The sequence below is a fragment of the Lygodium microphyllum genome, chromosome 26, assembly GCF_053477565.2.
Source record: "Lygodium microphyllum isolate KBCC chromosome 26, Lygodium_microphyllum_v1.1.10, whole genome shotgun sequence".
Lineage (NCBI taxonomy): Eukaryota > Viridiplantae > Streptophyta > Polypodiopsida > Schizaeales > Lygodiaceae > Lygodium > Lygodium microphyllum.
The window spans coordinates 87,840,172-87,858,999 of record NC_141160.1 but is presented as its reverse complement, the minus strand read 5'-3'; positions in this window follow the sequence as shown (position 1 = coordinate 87,858,999).

Genomic DNA, 18,828 nt, shown 5'->3' with positions numbered 1-18,828 from the left:
TTGCATTGCATTCAATACATGGTATCATCTTGGATGCATGGCAATTGTCTTCATAAACATTGATCCACGCTAAGGATGAGGTATCCCAAGCCGTAGGGTGAGTTATTCATTTCCTTTGGGGAGTGTGTAGTGAGGATTATCTTTTATCTCCTAGAATGAGTGATTAAAAGAGAGGATTATGTATCGTACGTACTTTATGCATTCATGGCGCATCTCGAGGCCGATCCCTGAGGTGTAGGAGAGTCATAGAGGGGCCGTAGCAATTAGTCAAGGGGTGCTCCCTTTGTCTGTTTTACATGGTGTATGACACCAATATATGTAGGAGCTCCTTGTGAGGAGTTTGGAAAAGGTTATCCATTGGACTACAAGCCATACAAATGCAAATATCTAAATTAGAAGTTAGATCACTGTGTAACATCTGGATACTCTTGGCTACAAGGCCATGGGGTATTTTGGTTAAGCATAGAGGCCCATCGGCTAGAACATTAGAGCTAGTGTTGGGCACTGTTTTAGGTCCCGACAATACCCCACCTTAGAATAGTGTTGTAGAGCACATAAATAGGATGATTCAAGAGGGAGCCCATAGTCTGCTTAGCTACACTAACTTACTATAGTACTTTTTAGGCTGAGATAGTTATATTCAGATGTGCGATTTCTTGCAATATTTCCAAAGACAATACACTAAGTTAAATCCTAAGTCACTGGAATGCATCAGTCTTGGTTATAGGGATGTAGGTGAGATAGGTTACTGCCTATAGGATTCACATACTCAAAAGACTATTGGTAACTTATAATGTTGTTTTCAATGAGCAGAAGATGCATAAGCAACATGAGTAGGTAGTTGATATCCATATGGTAATATTTCAAAATGAGTCTCCAATTATTATACAACTAGCTAGATAGCCTACAATTGATGCTCTAGTGGCCCATGGCCACAATGTTAGTAGGCCCCATGATTTGTTTTGCGATGTTCTACTAGAGATAGATGTTATCTTGATAGTTTTTCACCCTCCATGGACTATGCTATGGTGATAGGCTATGCATTCCTAGAAGGTCCCACCTCATTAGTTGTGCTTGCTACATTGATTTTTTTATGTGGGAGCATTGTAGAATGGGAAAAGAGAAAAATATTAGATTTTTAGATAAATTTTTACCCAAGGTGGTTGTGATGGCTTTAGTCCTTCATCTTTGGCCCCTTTTACTCTTGCTCTCCCACTCTCTTTCTTAATGTTTTCCTCTACTATCTTATTTCTTAGCATGGCTTTGCACTCTCTTCTTCTTTTTTTCCAATTATCACACCTTGGCCTTTATTTATATTTGTGGAGGAGGGGGGAGAGATCCTTGGATTCATCATAGGATCATGAGATTGAGATTTTTCTAAGTGAACTTATTTGTCATCTTATGAAAATTTTGATTTTTGAGTTTCTTCTTCCTGATTTGTCAAGGGGTCCATGTGTCCCTAGTTATCTAGATTCTTTTTTTTTTGGGGGGGGGGGGGGGGAGGTGAAGTGAGGGTTGAGTTGTCAATGACAATGTGAGTTTTTTTTTTTCATTTTAAGAAACTTGAATCAAAAATAAAAGGGGAAAGAATACATTTGATTTTTGAAAGGGTTTTTTTTTTGTGATATAGTGTTTGAAAATTAAGGGGGAGAGATGTGTCAGATGGGGGAGGGGGAAGGAGGTCCAATCCTCTCTCTCTCTCTTCCTTCTTTTGTACTTTGAAAAAAAATGTACTTTTCATCCTTCTTTCTTTTTGTTTTCATTCTTAAATGTATGGAATATAAAAATGAAGGGGGGGGGGATAAAGAAATGACATATTTTTTTTGTTAAAGAAAATGAGAGGGAGAAGCATGCATTTTTTAAAACATGAGAAGGGCGGAAGATTTGATGTTAAAGAGAGAAGTAATTTGATGTGAGACAAGGTGGTGATGGGGGGAGGGGGGGTGGTTTTAAAAGCCAGTATATATGAGGATGGAAGGGGAGGGCATGAGTTTGTTGGGGCCTTCTCCCCCCCTCTTTTCCTTTATATTTTTTAGTTTCTTCTTTCCAATCTTCTTTTATGCAACCTTTAAAAAATTCCCCTTCTCAAGCCAAGTTCACATGCATGGAGTTTTCTTCTTTTTTGACTTATTTGTTCAAGTTTACATGTGTGGAGGTTTCTTCTTCTTTAGGTTATTTGTTCAAGTTTACATGCTCGGAGTTTTCTTCTTCTTCAAGCTAATTGTTCATGGCTCTATGCAGCTAAGATCAAGTTTGTAATAGATTTTGGGTTTATAATTTAATCACTGACTATGTGGCTTATGATTGATATTTATATTTATGAACTTTTAAAAGTCAGAGCTTATGCAAAAAATATTTTTTTAATTGGAAAGATTTTGAGAAATCCTATAGAAATATCAAGGATTAATATATTATATTCTCTTTCCCTTAGAGAAATCGAGATGTCCTCATTTTAAGAGAAACTCGAGATAGTGTCTCCTAAGAGTGGATTCCTCAATCCATGTTGCATCTTCTTTGTGGAAATCTCTCCATTGAAAAAGGTACTCATGAAGAGTATGATTTTTAAGAGGTTTTTTCCCTGATCTTTAGAATCTTATCAAGCTGTACTTCTAGGATTCCTTGAGTTGGCATTACAATTTGTCCATCATCTAGGACATTATTAGAATTAGGGACATATTCAAATGCCTAGAACTAGGTGCTTTCCTTATACAGTCCATACGATTCAATCACAACAAGGAAAAAGAAAAGATTATATCTAAGCAATGATAATTTTAATTCCTTAAAACTAACATGTACATTCTTCATTCTTGGCTTAAAGTGACAAAAAGCTCTTAGCAATTTCTAATATTTCAGTTTGTCCTTGTTTTCTTTGATGACATACTAATTTATAGCAAGATATTACAGGACCATTTATAACATATGAGGAAGGTTTTTGATGTATTGAGGTATCACAGACTCTTTGTTAAAGAGAATAAGTGTTCTTTTATGCACACTGAGGTATAGTACTGGGGCCATATTATTAGCAAGAAAGGAATATAGGCTGATCCTAAGAAGGTGCAGTATGCTAGAGATTGATCAACACCTCCTATCACTACATCACTCAGAGGATTTCTTTGTCTATTGTCATTTTATATTATGGGACTATAGCCACTTCTTTGATTGATAGGTTGAAGAAGAGAGTTTTCTTTTGGGATGCACTTATAGATTATAGTTTCAACCAGTTAAAGGAACTCCTTATTTTTTCTCCTATTTTAGTATGGTCAGATTTCTCTAGAGAGTTTATAATATAGTGTGATGCTAATAGCTATGGAATAGGGGCTATTTTACTACAAGAGAACATCATGACCATCATCGTTTTCCATTTTATCTACGTTACGACAAACAATTGGTTCTTTATTAAGGAGTTACATTCTTAGCCTATAGTTGGACATTTTGGAGTTTTTAAGACCTATGATAAGATCAACAAAAGCTTTCAATGGAAAGAATTGTGAAGAGATGTAAAGGACTATGTCATGAAGTGTATGCCTTGTCAGCAGAACAAGGATAGCACTCATAAGCCAAGTGGTTTGTTGTAGCCATTGCCTATTCCAAAAGATAAATAAGCACATATTATCATAGATTTTATTATTAGATTACCTTCTATAAAAAAATATTGGAACAACATTTATGTAGTAATGAACAGACTCACTAAGGCAGCCCATTTTATTCTTACCAAGACTGAGTTCACTGCTTCATAGGTGGCTAGTCAATTCATGGAGCAGATATTTCAATTACATGGACTATCATAGGTGATTGTGCATGATAGGGATACCAAGTTTATGAGCAACTTTTGGCAGGTGGTATTCAACTCCATGGGTACTAAATTGGTTCCTTCTATAGCCTATCATCCACAAATTGAGGGCCAAATAGAGAGGATAAATAAGTGGTTGAAGACTTATCTTTGCCATTTGTATCATGATGTGCAGCATGTGTGCATGGGATTCATGGTACCATTTGGCTAAGCTTGCATATAATTACTCCACTCATGCTAGTACTAGAGTTTTGCCCTTGAAAGCTATGTATGATTACAAAGTACCCCTTATCCACAGTCATTTTTTATGAGAAGATTAACCCTCATGGGAAAGAATAATTGGAAAGAATGTAGACCCTTCTTTAACAATATAAGATGAATCTTAGAAAAGCTTGAGATCAAATGAAAATGCATGCTGATGAGAAGAGGTAACCCTTGGAGTTTCAAGAGGAAAGTTGGTTTTATTGAAAATACAAAAGTCTCATTTCTCTACTTTGAAGAATGAATCCATCAATAAACTTGCTCACAAGTTCTATGGACTCTATAGGATCTTCAAGCATATTAGAGACTTAGCGTATAGACTGGAACTTTCCTCTTCCACTAAAATTCATAGTGTATTTCATATTAATGAGCTCAAACCCTTTTATGGTACCCATATGGAAATAGTTGATGAGATGCCTCCTATGGATGAAGAAGGCCTTCTTTAGTACATCCTTAAGGATATCGTAGGAGGCCAATATAAAGAGAAGCTTTGCTCTTTCTCTATCATTTAGTATTTGATCAAGTGGAAAGGTTTACTACTTGAGGAAGCTTCTTGGAGGCCAAATTCTATTTTGGATGAGTTTTCCTATCTACAGATGCATTAGTGGTGGCTGAGACATAATCAATAAGGGAGCTAATTATGATATAAATAAGGCCTAGATAGCAGTCTATTTTAGAATAAATTTTTACTCTATCAAATTTTTAAAAAATATGCCACCTATACAGCCAAAGTATCATTCATTAGCTACATTTTGACATGTGGCATGCACTATTTGGATAGTTCCATTAGAAGATATGATAGTTTTTGTTTAGCAACGTCAGTTTTTATAGCAAGGTATTTATTCATTATAGACTCTATTTTTTAAAGATTTATAGGCTCCAATTTCTTTTGAAGATATTTGAATTATGTATATGCTAGATACTTTTCTTTATGTCTTCATTTTAGTCAATATATCTCCGTTCCCTTATTAATTTATTATCTTTTATATAGCTAAAATCAAAGTAATACTTTGTTTCATCCATCCTTTTTTGCCAATGAAAATTTATTTTTGTACGCAAAAACCTTTGGGCAAGGATAGATTATAAGAAGTTGGGAAGACATGTTTTAGTGAGAGATTATTAATAATACCTTATCACATTTGCATACGTATAAAATGTGTGAGATATTAATTTTTTACATTTTTTACAATAATACAATTATTGTCTCTCGTCTTGCCTACGTGTACTCAACTTTCATGGCTCTCTCTCTTCTTTTCTATTTTTCTAGTATTTCTCTCTCCTCTTTTCTCTCTCTTATGCTCTTGTTTCTCTCACCTCTTAGTCCTCTCCTTGACAAGTGGTATTAGGGAAAGACATGTTTTAGTGAGAGGTGATTAATAATACCTTGTCATGTTGGCATATGTATAAAAGGTATAAGACATGTAATTTTTGACATTTTTTACAATAATACAATTATTGTCTCTCATCTCACCTCCTTGTACTCAGCTTTTATGGCTTCTCTCTTTTCTTTCCTATCTTTCTAGTATTTCTCTCTCCTCATTCTGTCTCCTCTTTTCTCTCTCTTTTGCTCTTATTTCTCTCACCACTCAACCCTCTCTTGGACAAAAACCCAAAGTGAAGCTTAAAACCAATATTTGATCTACAATTGTACCAATACTAAGATAGTTGCAAATTAACAAGTCCACTTGATTAGATTTGTTCATATTCTTTAAGCCAAACTCAGCTGTGTTTACTTATTTCATTGGCCAAGAATCATTGAGTGATCTCAAGAGAGCATCGAGAAACACATTTGATTGCACATTGACCAAATGAGACTAAAAGACCAATTGATAGAGCCAAGCCCAAGAAAAAAAGTGATGTGCATTTGAGATTACAAATAGATTACATAGGTATTCTTTCTAAGCAACAACAAATGCAACAACAAACCTTTACTCCATAAAACATGGCAATTTATATGCAGCACTATCTTTTGCTATTTTTGGGAGAGGTATAGCTAGGTTGACAAGCAGGCCTATAAGTAATTACATCTCTAATAGAGTTGCAGGTTTAGCTTTAGGATCTCACAATGAGAGTGTTCCTTCTACTAGCTATGTTCTCCACACTAGTGAGAGGAGCTCCTCAAACATAGAGGTTTCCATAAGCAAAGGTTGTGTTGAAACAATTGCCCAAATAGGGAAATAGGTGCTTAAACATCTAGTGGATCATGTGTCATCTATGGGAGCACATGGGGGCAGGGACAATTGCTACATTGTATATCCATGGATTCCCTTTCCTAATCTCATTTCTCCAAGATGGAAACCTAATATGCCCATTGAGCTAGCCAAATCGGGAGATCTACTAACCCTCCTATTCAACCATTTGGGAAAATGTTGCACCATTCTAGTTTCTATCACATTTCAACACTTCATCATCTACAATTATAGTTTCTATCACACTTTAATAATGTTACCACTCCCTACAACCTTCTTTTGATTTGTAGATACTTTCTTTGACATTGATTTAGCACTTTAGCTCCAAATCTTACAATATATATGTTTCCCTCTTCATCATCTTGTCCAATGGCCCAACCAATCCCTATAGAACTTGTGTCAACAGTTAAAAATAGGTCTTCCACTTGTATAATCAACCTTTCTCAACGTAGGTGTTGTCTACAATAACCTTTTTAGCATTTTCATTTCTTTTGTGTGCACTTTATCCTGCTAAAAATTTTGTCTCTTTCTTAACAAATTGTTACAGCTTAAAGGTCGCATGTGCCTTGCTACTTATATTTATCTTGTACTTATTACCTATACATTGTAGGTGGTGGCTACCCATCAAATATCACTTTATGGTTTATTCTCACTATAACAATAGAATAAGGAAAGGAAAATCACATGTTGTGATTGTTGGAGTTCCACATATAGTCTTGCTCTCTCTTCTTGCTCCAACCTCAAAACATCTTGCTTTTTACTTCTACTTGTGCTCCCATTCTTACTCAAGCCTTACACCTTTCAACTAGTATTAGAGTGGGTATTCAAAGAACTTCATCCACATTAACTTTAGCTCAGGAAGAGAGCTTTATTTATAGCTTTCATGGCAACCACTCATTGAGGTATATATCAATCCTATCCCTCCTTGGATCACTTCCACACCTTCCCGGCTTGATTTGAACCTTTCCCTAGGATTATTTGAGCTTCCCCAAGTGATCATTGATCTTAGTAGTAGATATCAACCCCTTTGGATAGCTTACTCTCATTCCCTTATTGTCTAGGCTAATCTTCTCCAGTTTGTTCATCTAACCTTCACCTCTAATACTCACTTGAGCATTGACACACCTTGGCAACTTTCTCTTGAGTAGTTTGGCTATATCTTGAGCATCATTTGAGGAGTTTGAAGTCATCCATTGATTTATAGTTTAAGGTAGACAACAACATTAACTGTATGGGGCAGTATACATTTGATTGTTTAATGCTTCACTTATGCTTATGGAGCAATTTTTAAATGTTTCCACGATGATTCTTAGAAAGCTTCTTGGATCAATTAGATTTTGTTTAGCTCAATGTTTGGAAGTTTTATTAATGTTATACACTATGGATAGCAAGCATACACAACGAATGCTTATGTATTTGATGCTTACAAGCTTTTGAGGTATGCTATATGGTGTTATTGATGCTTACCATTGAAACATATGTACGAATATGCTTAGGTTGATCCTTGATCTTTAATATTGAGCTTGGATATTTACATAATTGAAGTGGCTACTTGCCTTGGAGGTCACTTATGTTATGTATATGCCTCCAGACGTACATTTGATGCTACTTGGGTTCCCGAATGCTATGACACTTTTGTCTTAAGCTTGGATTTCTCTTTGCTATTCCAAATTTTATTCTAGTGGGAGTACTTTGAGATTTTCATTGCATAGCTTGTCTTATTAGAGATAGTATAGGAGTCTCTTATTTATTTATGTATGCTTAACTGGTTTATGCATACACTATCCTTGCATACTTTAATCACTATTGGTTAACCTATATTTGATCTATACATCCAACACTTCCTCTTGTTAGATGGATTTCTCAACCTTGGTTGGTTATGTACTTGAGCTTCACTATTTATATGTAGTGATTTAGTTGTAAATTGGTGGATTTCTATTGCTTTTGGAGATCTCTTATTGAGATGTCGAGCTCTACATGAATTGGCATCCATTATGCACCTTGTATTGAGATGCCAAGCTCTACATGAGTTGGCATCCACTACATGCTTTGGTGATATGTCAGGATATTATTCACTGGCATATATGGAGAATGACTAACATGAGAATGCACAAGTGATTCTATAGCTAAAATACACCCACATAGTCCATCCTTGGTTATGGTACATTTATTCTACCACCTCTTCCTTTCTTAACAGGTTCACACTTAGTGATCACATGTACATATGTTGTGGTACTTTCATATTAGTCTTTTATAATATTGTAGACTTAGTTCCTTTGTGCAGAAGGAGAAGAAAGAAGAAGAAGAAGAAGAAGATTTCAACCCGATCTCTTTGTATTCTTAAGTTCCATTGCTTTTGTGTGTGCGCTCTTGGGTTTTTCACCTTTTTTCTCTCATGTGTTTTCATGGTATTAAAGCCATCCCATGATTGCATGAAGCTCCATTGAAGTATAAGATAAAGGCATTGGAGCACGAAAGTGAGCAAGCAATGGGTAAGAAGCGCTTTTGCCTTGCTCAAATTGCCTTAGGTTATAGCCAAAGAAGGCTCTTGAGATTGGTAGGGCTACAGTCTCCAATTCCAATAAAACTTGGTGAGGAAGAAGAATATTGTATATACTACAAATATATTCATTAGGGCTTGTCCGTGTGATTTTTGGCATCTGAGTTCATTTTGACATTTGGCTATATTGCAATTTTGGATGTGTTGGCTGTTTACATGTGTAAAGTTTATAAATTTTGAATCTATAAGGTTTCAAGTATTTTTTAGGTTGCAAGAATAGAAGGTATCTACATACAAGTTGAAGATTGTGGTTATTATTGTGTAGACAATGAAAAAGGCCACATGTTTAGTTGTATTACACTTGGTATCAACTTACTTGCAAATTGCAATTTTTCGCAATGTTGTCTATTTTATCAAAATGTCTGACAACTTTAATGAGATTGTTAGCAAGAAGCTTGATAATTATTATTATCCTACATGAAAGTTCAATATTATAAATTTTTTGAAGGACAAAGGTGTTTGGAATTAATTAAAGGAGATATGGTAGTAGCACCTAAAGCTCCTATGCAAAATGCTACTATAGAACAAGTAAAGGCTAAGAAGGATTGGGAGCAAACATAGAGTTAAGTCATCATGTATAAGCTATCTATCAATATCATAGATAGCATGATGGGATATTTTTAGCAAGAATTTGATGTAATATTTCTACAAGAAATATTAATGAATTTTAACCTTTACACGCCTGTGCAAAAGCAGCTTAAAATATTCTCCCCGTGACTAGAAGTACCCTGGGCTAAATACCCCACCTTCACGCGTCAATAAACTTCGCCTGCACGGTGCATAAGGGGCCGCGACTAGAAGACCGCAAAGCCGCGTGAGAACACCCTTCTAGAAAAAAAGGAAAATTTGGATAATGGGTAAGATTAAGGCAATTTTTTTTATAAATTACCCCTCCCCTCAACCGATGCATGGTAGGGGGAAAAGGGAGTGGGAGAAGGAGGCGTAGTGGTGGAGTGCATGGGGAGAAGGGAGAAGGCATGAAAGCTTATGTCTTAATATACTTGTTGCGAGGTGAGTTGTTGATCCTAGATGATGAAGACTTGGCTTGGTATGTGGGGGATGTAGTATTACAAGTTGTTTTGTATGTCAAACATTTGGAGTTGCAGATAGATTAGATGTTTTAGACATATTTCTTCAAAGTGGTTGATTGTCCTGAGACTTCTTGGCATACAATGATTGATTCTATGATTTTGAATTAGCATTAAAACAAAGCTTCTACTTATGTGTAAAATACTAACTAACTAAGTGTGGACCTCTTAGTTCACCTTTCCAAACACCCTCCTTTTCATTTCTTCTTCTTTGATGCCTATCATCGTAGATGTGTCTTAAGTCCATCAGCACCTTATTTATCTTATTATCAATAGATGGCCCATAGATATTAAACCTATCTTTCACTTTATCAATCTAATCCACATGCTATTTTATCCCTTCTATTTCAACCCCAAGGTGCTCCTCAAATCCCTATTTTCACTCGTTTTTGTTCTTTTATTGAGAATCATGTTTTTTTCCCTCCTCCTTCTTGCTCAGAACATCGCTTTGATCATATACTCTCGCACTTCGAGGAGTTGAAGGTATAATATACCACCATCGAGGTTGTCAGGGGTTTGGATAGAAGATTACTTGTTCACAAACACGTACAAGAGAGTTTAAACAATTGTGACATGTACCATGTCGTAATACAATTAACAAACAAATGAGTCCATGCACATGTTCACAATGGGCCGGCAACACAAGGGTGTCGCGCAAATCCTCCATTTTTTTTTGGAATCTATTTCGAGAAATCCAGATGGACCTCATCAAACTGTTACTCCAGCTCCTCCAAGTACCACTTTGAACCACTACACATCGAATAGTATCATGGAGAAGCTATGGTAATCCACCGTAACAATACTTTGTAAGTTCTCAAAATACTCCATCTCATCTATAACCGTGTTTGGATCCATTGCTCGTCACCGGCTCTCTTGCTCGAATCTTGCCATGATACCATAGTCCATTGTGGAGCGCATTTTGTCAATACACTCCACGCGAAAATGCCGTCCGCGCGACCACGCTGCACTATATATTTTGTAATGTACATTGAAACACTCAAATTAGATGTCGCATATAAAGTATAGATACGACAAATCCTAAACACCTCATCACCTTTGGACTACATCCCCTCGAGAATTCCCACTCCTCCATTGAGATCTTTGTCCCTTTGCGAGATGCTGCGGTCAAAGCTCCATGCAACCCTCGCGTTGACATGAACCGCGGCGTCTCCTCCATGCCCTCGGGATATCGAATCGGTCGATGACGTATACTACGTCGAAATTCAGATCGCACTTCCTCTCGATCTTGCCTAGTGATCTGGTACTTGGCGAGCCACGTCTCCATAGAGGCATGGTGCAAACATACAAAAACGATTCACCTTCTCCTCCATTGTAGTATCCATTATTTTTTCTACCCCATTTCCAACCACCACATCTCCAGTCAGTCTATCATCGTCCTTCACTGACCATAGCATTTTGTTGTCTAGATCCATCATTGGTAGCCATTGTGAAATATACACTAGTGCCTCAGACACCAACCAACCTTCAGCCATGCTACCTTCTGGCTGAGCTTGTTGTCGCACAAAGCCTTTCATGGTTTTTATGAAGAGCTCCAAGAAGAACATCCATTGCATATGGACAGGTCTAGCAATCTCCACTTCATCTACAAGATGCACAAGAAGGTGGATTTGTATCGTGAGTATGCTGGTGGGCAGGTATTTCTCAAAGAGACAGACCGTCTCCACTACTCCCCGCCTCGCGGAATCAATAGAGGACGTCTTAATCTCCTTCTGTGAGATCCATTGCACCAAAGTCGATAACCTGTAAATGGCTCCGCTCAAATCTGGAGTAAGACATCCTGTGATTGTGATCGGTAGTACAAACTGCCACAAATGAGAAAGCATTATGAATAATGGCTACACTCCAAATAGCAAAATGTGCACACCAATTACAATCCATTCGTAGTACAAACCTGACATATCTTATGCCAGTGATGGGATTCTAGCCCTGATAATTGGTCGTCTTCTTTAGAAAATGCAGACCTGAGAGAACACATCATACCCATCGTGGAGTGCGGATAGACTTGACTACTTGCTTCACAATGCGCTCTTCTTTAGTGGACAAAACCCAAGGAGCACGAGGTGACTGCACGTGACCATCAGCACTTGACTGTGGCCAAAGCGCCTCCATCTTACCTACCTCTTTCAAATCTATTCATGCCCCTATGGTGTCTCTCTTTCCTGTGATGTGGTCCCATAGTAAGCTGCCCACATTCTTGAAAATATGCATGGGATCCAACAAGTGGTTGATCTGCAAATTTGCAAGCCAGACCCAATCTTATTGTATATGGTATTCAATTAGCTTGCGAGTACAATGCATGATTGATACTAACTTTTCTTACCGTTTGCTGAAAATCTGTAATCGCTTGATCAATGTTCTCAGATTAAAACTCGCCAAATTGTCCTACGTGTTCTATAGACAATTGACGTTTTCGTCTAATTGCCAGCTTGCATTGAGAGCAAGGACATGGGACACGCTGATTAAGATACGCCTCGCGATCTTGAACAATAGGTCCTTCATCGTTTTCTATTTTGTCTACGTTACAACAAACAATTTATTTTTGTTGTCATTCTTTTTTTTTTCTTAAATTGTTATCCTCTCCTTCCATCTCTCTCTTTTTTTTTCTTTCTTAAATTGTTATCCTCTCCTTCCATCTCTCTCTCTTTTTCTACGTTATGACTATGACCACGACCACGACCATGACTACGACTACAACCACAACCACGACTACAACCACAACCACGACCACGACTATGACCATGACTACGACTATGACTACGACTACAACCATGACCACGACCACAACCACGACGACTACGACCACGACCACGACCACGGCTACGACTATGACCATGACCACCACCACCACCACGACTATGACTACGACTACGACCACGGCCAGGACCACGACCACGATTATGACTACGACTACGACCACGGCCACGACCACGACCACGACTATACGATGACCACGACCACGACCACGACCATGACCATGACTATGACCATGACCACGACCATGACCACAACCACGACTACGACCACGACCACCACGACCATGACTACGACTACGAATATGACTATGACTACGATCACGACCACGACTACAACTACGACTACAATGACCACGACCATGACCACGACTACGACCACGACCACGACCACGACCATGACTACGACCATGACCACGACCACGACCACAATGACCATGACTATGGGTAGGTTGCACTCACTAAGAATAGGATTGGTGATTCACCTCATCTTCTCTCCATTATCAATAGAATTTCCCTTTACCATTTACAACTCACCCATCTTCTCTCCACACTATTGCACACTACAAACTCTATGAGGGCATGAGATTGGGATCTCCACAGATACCAAAGCATGATCTCTAGCTTGATGGTTGCATATATACTACTACTACTCATGGAATAAACCTTAAAATAGTTATTATGCTCAAATATATGCTTGTTAGAGCAGAAATTTGTTTCTAAGACTATTCTAAGGAAGAAAGAGGGTTAATGATAAAAGAGTGTCATTCCTTGCAAGTGATTTTATATTATATTTATTAATTAAAATTGATAGTTGAAGATGATTTTCCTAAGAGATTTTGTGGTGATGCTGTTTTAGTTTTGCGAAGCATATGAATAATGCTGTTTTAGTTTTCTGTATTTGTCTTTTTAAGAAGAGATTGATTTTTATGGAATATCCAAAGTTATTTTTGAGATTACGTTATGAAAAAAGAATGTTTTTCATACTGATAGGCTGATTGTCTTCGTTGTATATTTGTGTGGTGGAGGCTAGGACAAGCCCCATGTATGAGAGGTCTCTTTACAAGAAGAACATTATGCTAGGAGGCACAAGTATGCTAGGGCTCTCTAGCCATATATCCCTTAGGTTTGTTGAGGATTGGCCTAACCCCTATGAGCCTAGGATGAGCTAATTGTAAGGTCCTATTTACTTTTCTCTCTTTCTCTCCCTCTCTCATTTCCTCTCCCTCCCTCACCCTAACCCTCTCTTTCTCTCTTTCCCTATTAGGTTTAATGATTTTTCTCTCTTTTTCTCTCTCCTCTCCCTCTCTCATTTCCCTTTCTCTCTTTCTCTCTCTCTCTCATTTCCTCTCCCTCTCTCACCCTCACCCTCTCTTTTTCTCTTTCTCTATTAGGTTTAATGATTTTTTCTATTTTTCTCTCTCCTCTTCCTCTCATTTTTTTCTCTCTCCTCTCCCTCTCTCATTTCCTTTTCTCTCTTTCTTTCCCTCTCTCATTTCCTCTCCCTCCCTCACCCTGACCCTCTCTTTCTCTCTTTCCCTATTAGGTTTAATGATTTTTCTCTATTTTTCTCTCTCCTCTCTCTCTCTCTCAGTTCTTTTTCTCTCTCCTCTTCCTCTCTCATTTCCCTTTCTCTCTTTATCTTCCTCTCTCATTTCCTCTCCCTCTCTCACCCTCACCCTCTATTTCTCTATTAGGTTTAATGATTTTTTTCTCTTTTTCTCTCTCCTCTCCCTCTCTCATTTTTTCTCTCTCCTCTCCCTCTCTCATTTCCTTTTCTCTCTTTCTCTCCCTCTCTCATTTCCTCTCCCTCCCTTACCCTGACCCTCTCTTTCTCTCTTTCCCCATTAGGTTTAATGATTTTTCTCTCTTTTTCTCTCTTCTCTCTCTCTCATTTCTTTTTCTCTCTCCTCTCCCTCTCTCATTTCCTCTCCCTCTCTCACTCTGACCCTCTCTTTCTCTCTTTCTCTATTAGGTTTAATGATTTTTTTCTCTTTTTCTCTCTCCTCTCCCTCTCTCATTTTTTTTCTCTATCCTCTCCCTCTCTCATTTCCTTTTCTCTCTTTCTCTCCCTCACTCATTTCCTCTCCCTCCCTCACGCCGACCCTCTCTTTCTCTCTTTCTCCATTAGGTTTAATGATTTTTCTCTCTTTTTCTCTCTCCTCTCCCTCTCTCATTTCCTTTTCTCTCTTCCTCTCCCTCTCTCATTTCCTCTCCCTCCCTTACCCTCACCCTCACCCTCACCCACACCCTCTCTTTCTCTCTTTTCCTATTATGTTTAACATCTTTTTTCTCTTTTTCTCTCTCCTCTCATTCTCTCATTTTTTTCTCTCTCCTCTCCCTCTCTCATTTCCTTTTGCTCTCTTCCTCTCCTTCTCTCAATTCTTCTCCCTCCCTCTCCCTCTCTCATTTCCCTATTATGTTTTCGTCTCCCCCCCCCTCCCTCTCCCTCCCCCTCTCTCATTTGCTCTCCCTCTCATTTTCCTATTATGTTTAATGTCTCCCTCCCTCTTTCTCTTCTTCCTCTCCCTCCCCCTCTCTTTCTCTCTCCCTCCCTCTTCCTTCCCCATTTCCTTCCTCTCTCCCTCTCCCTCTCTTTCTCTCTCTCTCTCTCCCTCTCCCTCTCTCATTTCCTCCCCTTCTCTCTCCCATTTCCTCCCTCTCTCTCTCTTTCCCTCTCTTTCTCTCTCTCTCCCTCCCTCTTCCTCTCCCTCTCCCTCTCCCTCTCCCTCTCCTTCTCTCTCATTTCCTCTCCCTCTCTCAATATACACAAATTATACAAAAATAAATAAAAGAGAGAGAGAATGCACTCTCCCTCCCTCTCGTTCTCTCATTTCGTCCCCCTTCCTCTTCCATTTCCTCCCTCTCCCTCTCCCTCTCCCTCTCCCTCTCCCTCTCTTTCTCTCTCTCTCTCCCTCCCTCCCCCTCCCTCTCCCATTTCCTCCCTCTCCCTCTCTCCCTCTTTTTCTTTCTCATTTCCTCTCGCTCTCTCAATATACATAAATTATATAAAAAAACGTAAAAGAGAGAGAGAATGCACTCTCCCTCCATCTCCATCTCCATCTCCATCTCCATCTCCATCTCCCTCTCCCTCTCCCTTTCTTTCTCTTTCTCTTTCTCTCCCTCCCTCTCCCTTTCTCATTTCCTCCCCCTCCCTCTCCCTCTCCCTCTCCCTCTCCCTCTCTTTCTCTCTCATTTCCTCTCCCTCTCTTAATATACACAAATTAAATCCTAAACAAGTAAAAGAGAGAGAGAATGGACTCACCGTAAAGATTTGAAGGAGGGTTTGGCGGCTCCTCTTCGCAACAGCGGCTCCTCCTCTCCTTCGCGAACGACGACGGTGGCGGCAGCAGCGGTGGCGGTGACAAGCCTTCTTCCTCTCCCTCTCTCACCCTCTATGCAAAACGGTCGCTCTCCCTCTCGAAAACTTTCACAAATGCGTGAAATGAAACACGCTCGGGTTTCGGCCTGCTTTTTTTTCTCTGTGGGGCATCGCTATTTGCATCGCATAATAGCGACGCCGCTATTTTGCATCGCTAATCGGCGTTGCTATGGCCTAGTTTCCTTGTAGTGATTGCCAACCAATGTTTGAGGGTTCTAGCATTATTGGCTACACACACTACCATGAACTTGGCTATATGAAGATCAAGGTCTTCATTGTACTCTCCCTTAAAGATGGAAAACGGGACTACATTTGCTGGCATGTAATCAATATTTCCAAGATGGATCTGATTAGGAAGGGAACCTTGAGTCGCCATGGGGACTTTTGTAAAGAGTGCCACTAGGGCGTCAAACGAGGCTTTTGCTGCTAGCTTGTTCTCGGCTTTGATTTTTACCTTCTCTCTTCTCACACACCTTTGTACTCATTCTAGTGCTTGCTTCTTGATTGCATCATTCATCAGGGGGTTACCTCCACCCAATTTGTCTATACTTCACAGATTAGAATCAGAGGGAATTTAGTCTCTAGAGGACACTCTTGCCAATTTTTCTTCTACTTCCTTCCATCAACATCTTTGAATTCAGCTTCCATTCCACTATAGAGGAAAAAATATTTAGTTCTAAAGGTATCTAAACTCATTCTTTTGAGGATCGCCATAGTGTCATCATCTTGATAATACAAACTTTTGAGGGTTTCAATAGCATAGGTTGTGAACAACACTCTATTTACTAGCTTTCAGTGGGTTGCTAATTGGACAAACAAAAGGTTGTCAATGCACCAAGTATCACACATATCTTGTTGTTGAGTATCCACGAACAAATTTCAACTCTTTTTCTTCTTCTTTTTGTGAACTTCAACTGATCACAACTCCTGAAGCTTCTTTACAATCTCCCACTTGATGATGTCTGGAAATTCTTTCAATGAAGACCAAATCTCCTATGGGTGTTTATCCTCTCTATTTTTTCTTTCCTTTTCAATTTTGTGGGGAACAATTGGCTATTGTGATGCAATTTTTTGTAGCTTCTGAGGATAGTGGAATCAGTCTGTCACATAGAGCCCATATCAAGATGGTGACATGCTTCCGCCATTGAGGGATGCACTTTTGTAGAAAGTGAATTTGGCAATGAAGATCTCCAATTCTTCAACTATTGTAGAAAATATATCTTGTATCATCAACAAGCATCTTTTTTATATTTTAATCAATCATAATAAGATAAACAAAACCAATCTTCTCAAATCTTCACGCAGTATGATATAACAATTCTACTATGGATTTATCACAAGAAAACTTCAACACATTCTTCATATTCTTCATCAAAAGAACAAGAGAATATAAAAAAGTGCTCCATTTTGAATGAAAATCATCACGTAGCATTCATCTTCAATAGCTTCATAGTCTTTATAGTCTCTCTCATAATCTCTCACTCATAGATATATTGTTTTACATGAAAATTTAGCTATCTCTCACACACATACTCTCTCTCAATAGTACATTGGAATAATCATCCATAACCCCTCTTTGGTTATGGATACCCCTCCCAAGAGATATGTCCGATATGAAGAGTCACAAGAGCCACTACAATGTCCTTTCGTAGCTCAACAGTGTCACTTTCACTTTAATCTTCACTTGAGTCTTCAACATCTACTTCTTTCACTTCTTTGACCTATTTAAACTTGTATTCATCTCTTCTAAATATTAGAAAATTTCCTTAAGCTACACCCTCATTTAAGAGAATACTTGTAGAGGCATACAAGAGCCAGTACAATGTCCTTTCGTAGCTCAACAGTGTCATTTTCACTTTAGTCTTCACTTGAGTCTTCAACAGTTACTTTTTTCACTTGTTTGACCTATTTGAACTTGTATTCATCCCTTCTAAAGATTAGAAAACTTTCCCAAGCTACACCCTCATTTAAGAACACTTGTAGAGGCATAGAAGAGCCACTACATTATCCTTTCGTAGCTCAACAGTGTCACTTTCACTTTAGTCTTCACTTGAGTCTTTAGTAGCTACTTCTTTGACCTATTTGAACTTTTATTCATCTCTTCTAAAGATTAGAAAATTTCATCAAGCTACACCCTCGTCTAAGAGAATACTTATAGAGGCATACAAAACAAGGATAGAGGCTCTACAGATGGTCAATAGAAAGTTATCAAAAAGCATTAAGCTCAATTAAAACCATTCAAAACCATAAAAAATCATTCAATAAGCTTCCAAACACTCCAAAATCTATCAATCATCATTTAAATCTCTCACACATAAAGAAAACAAAACAAAACTGAAACTCAACAAAATCAATTAGATACTCATCAACAGAACCTATCAATACTTCATATCTCCACTAAAAGACATCATGACCTTATCAAACTTATTCAACCTTATCCAAGACTCTCTCAAATAATTCCAAAAAAATCAATTATTATATAAATCACCAAAAAAATCAACAAAAATAGCAAAAAACACAGTCATATCAACCCTCAACAGGCATTCACTATGCACATCGGTGATGTATTATTATATTATTCACTAGCATATTAGGTGATTGACATGAGGATACGTGAGTAATCCTACAGTTTAGGAACTACATCCACATATTCCATCCTCGGTTATGGCACATTCATTGTGCTATATCTTCCTTAGCAAGTTCACACTTAGTGACCAACGTGTACATATGTTGTGGTACTTTCATATTAGTATTTTATTATGTTCTAGAATTAGTTCTTTTGTGTAA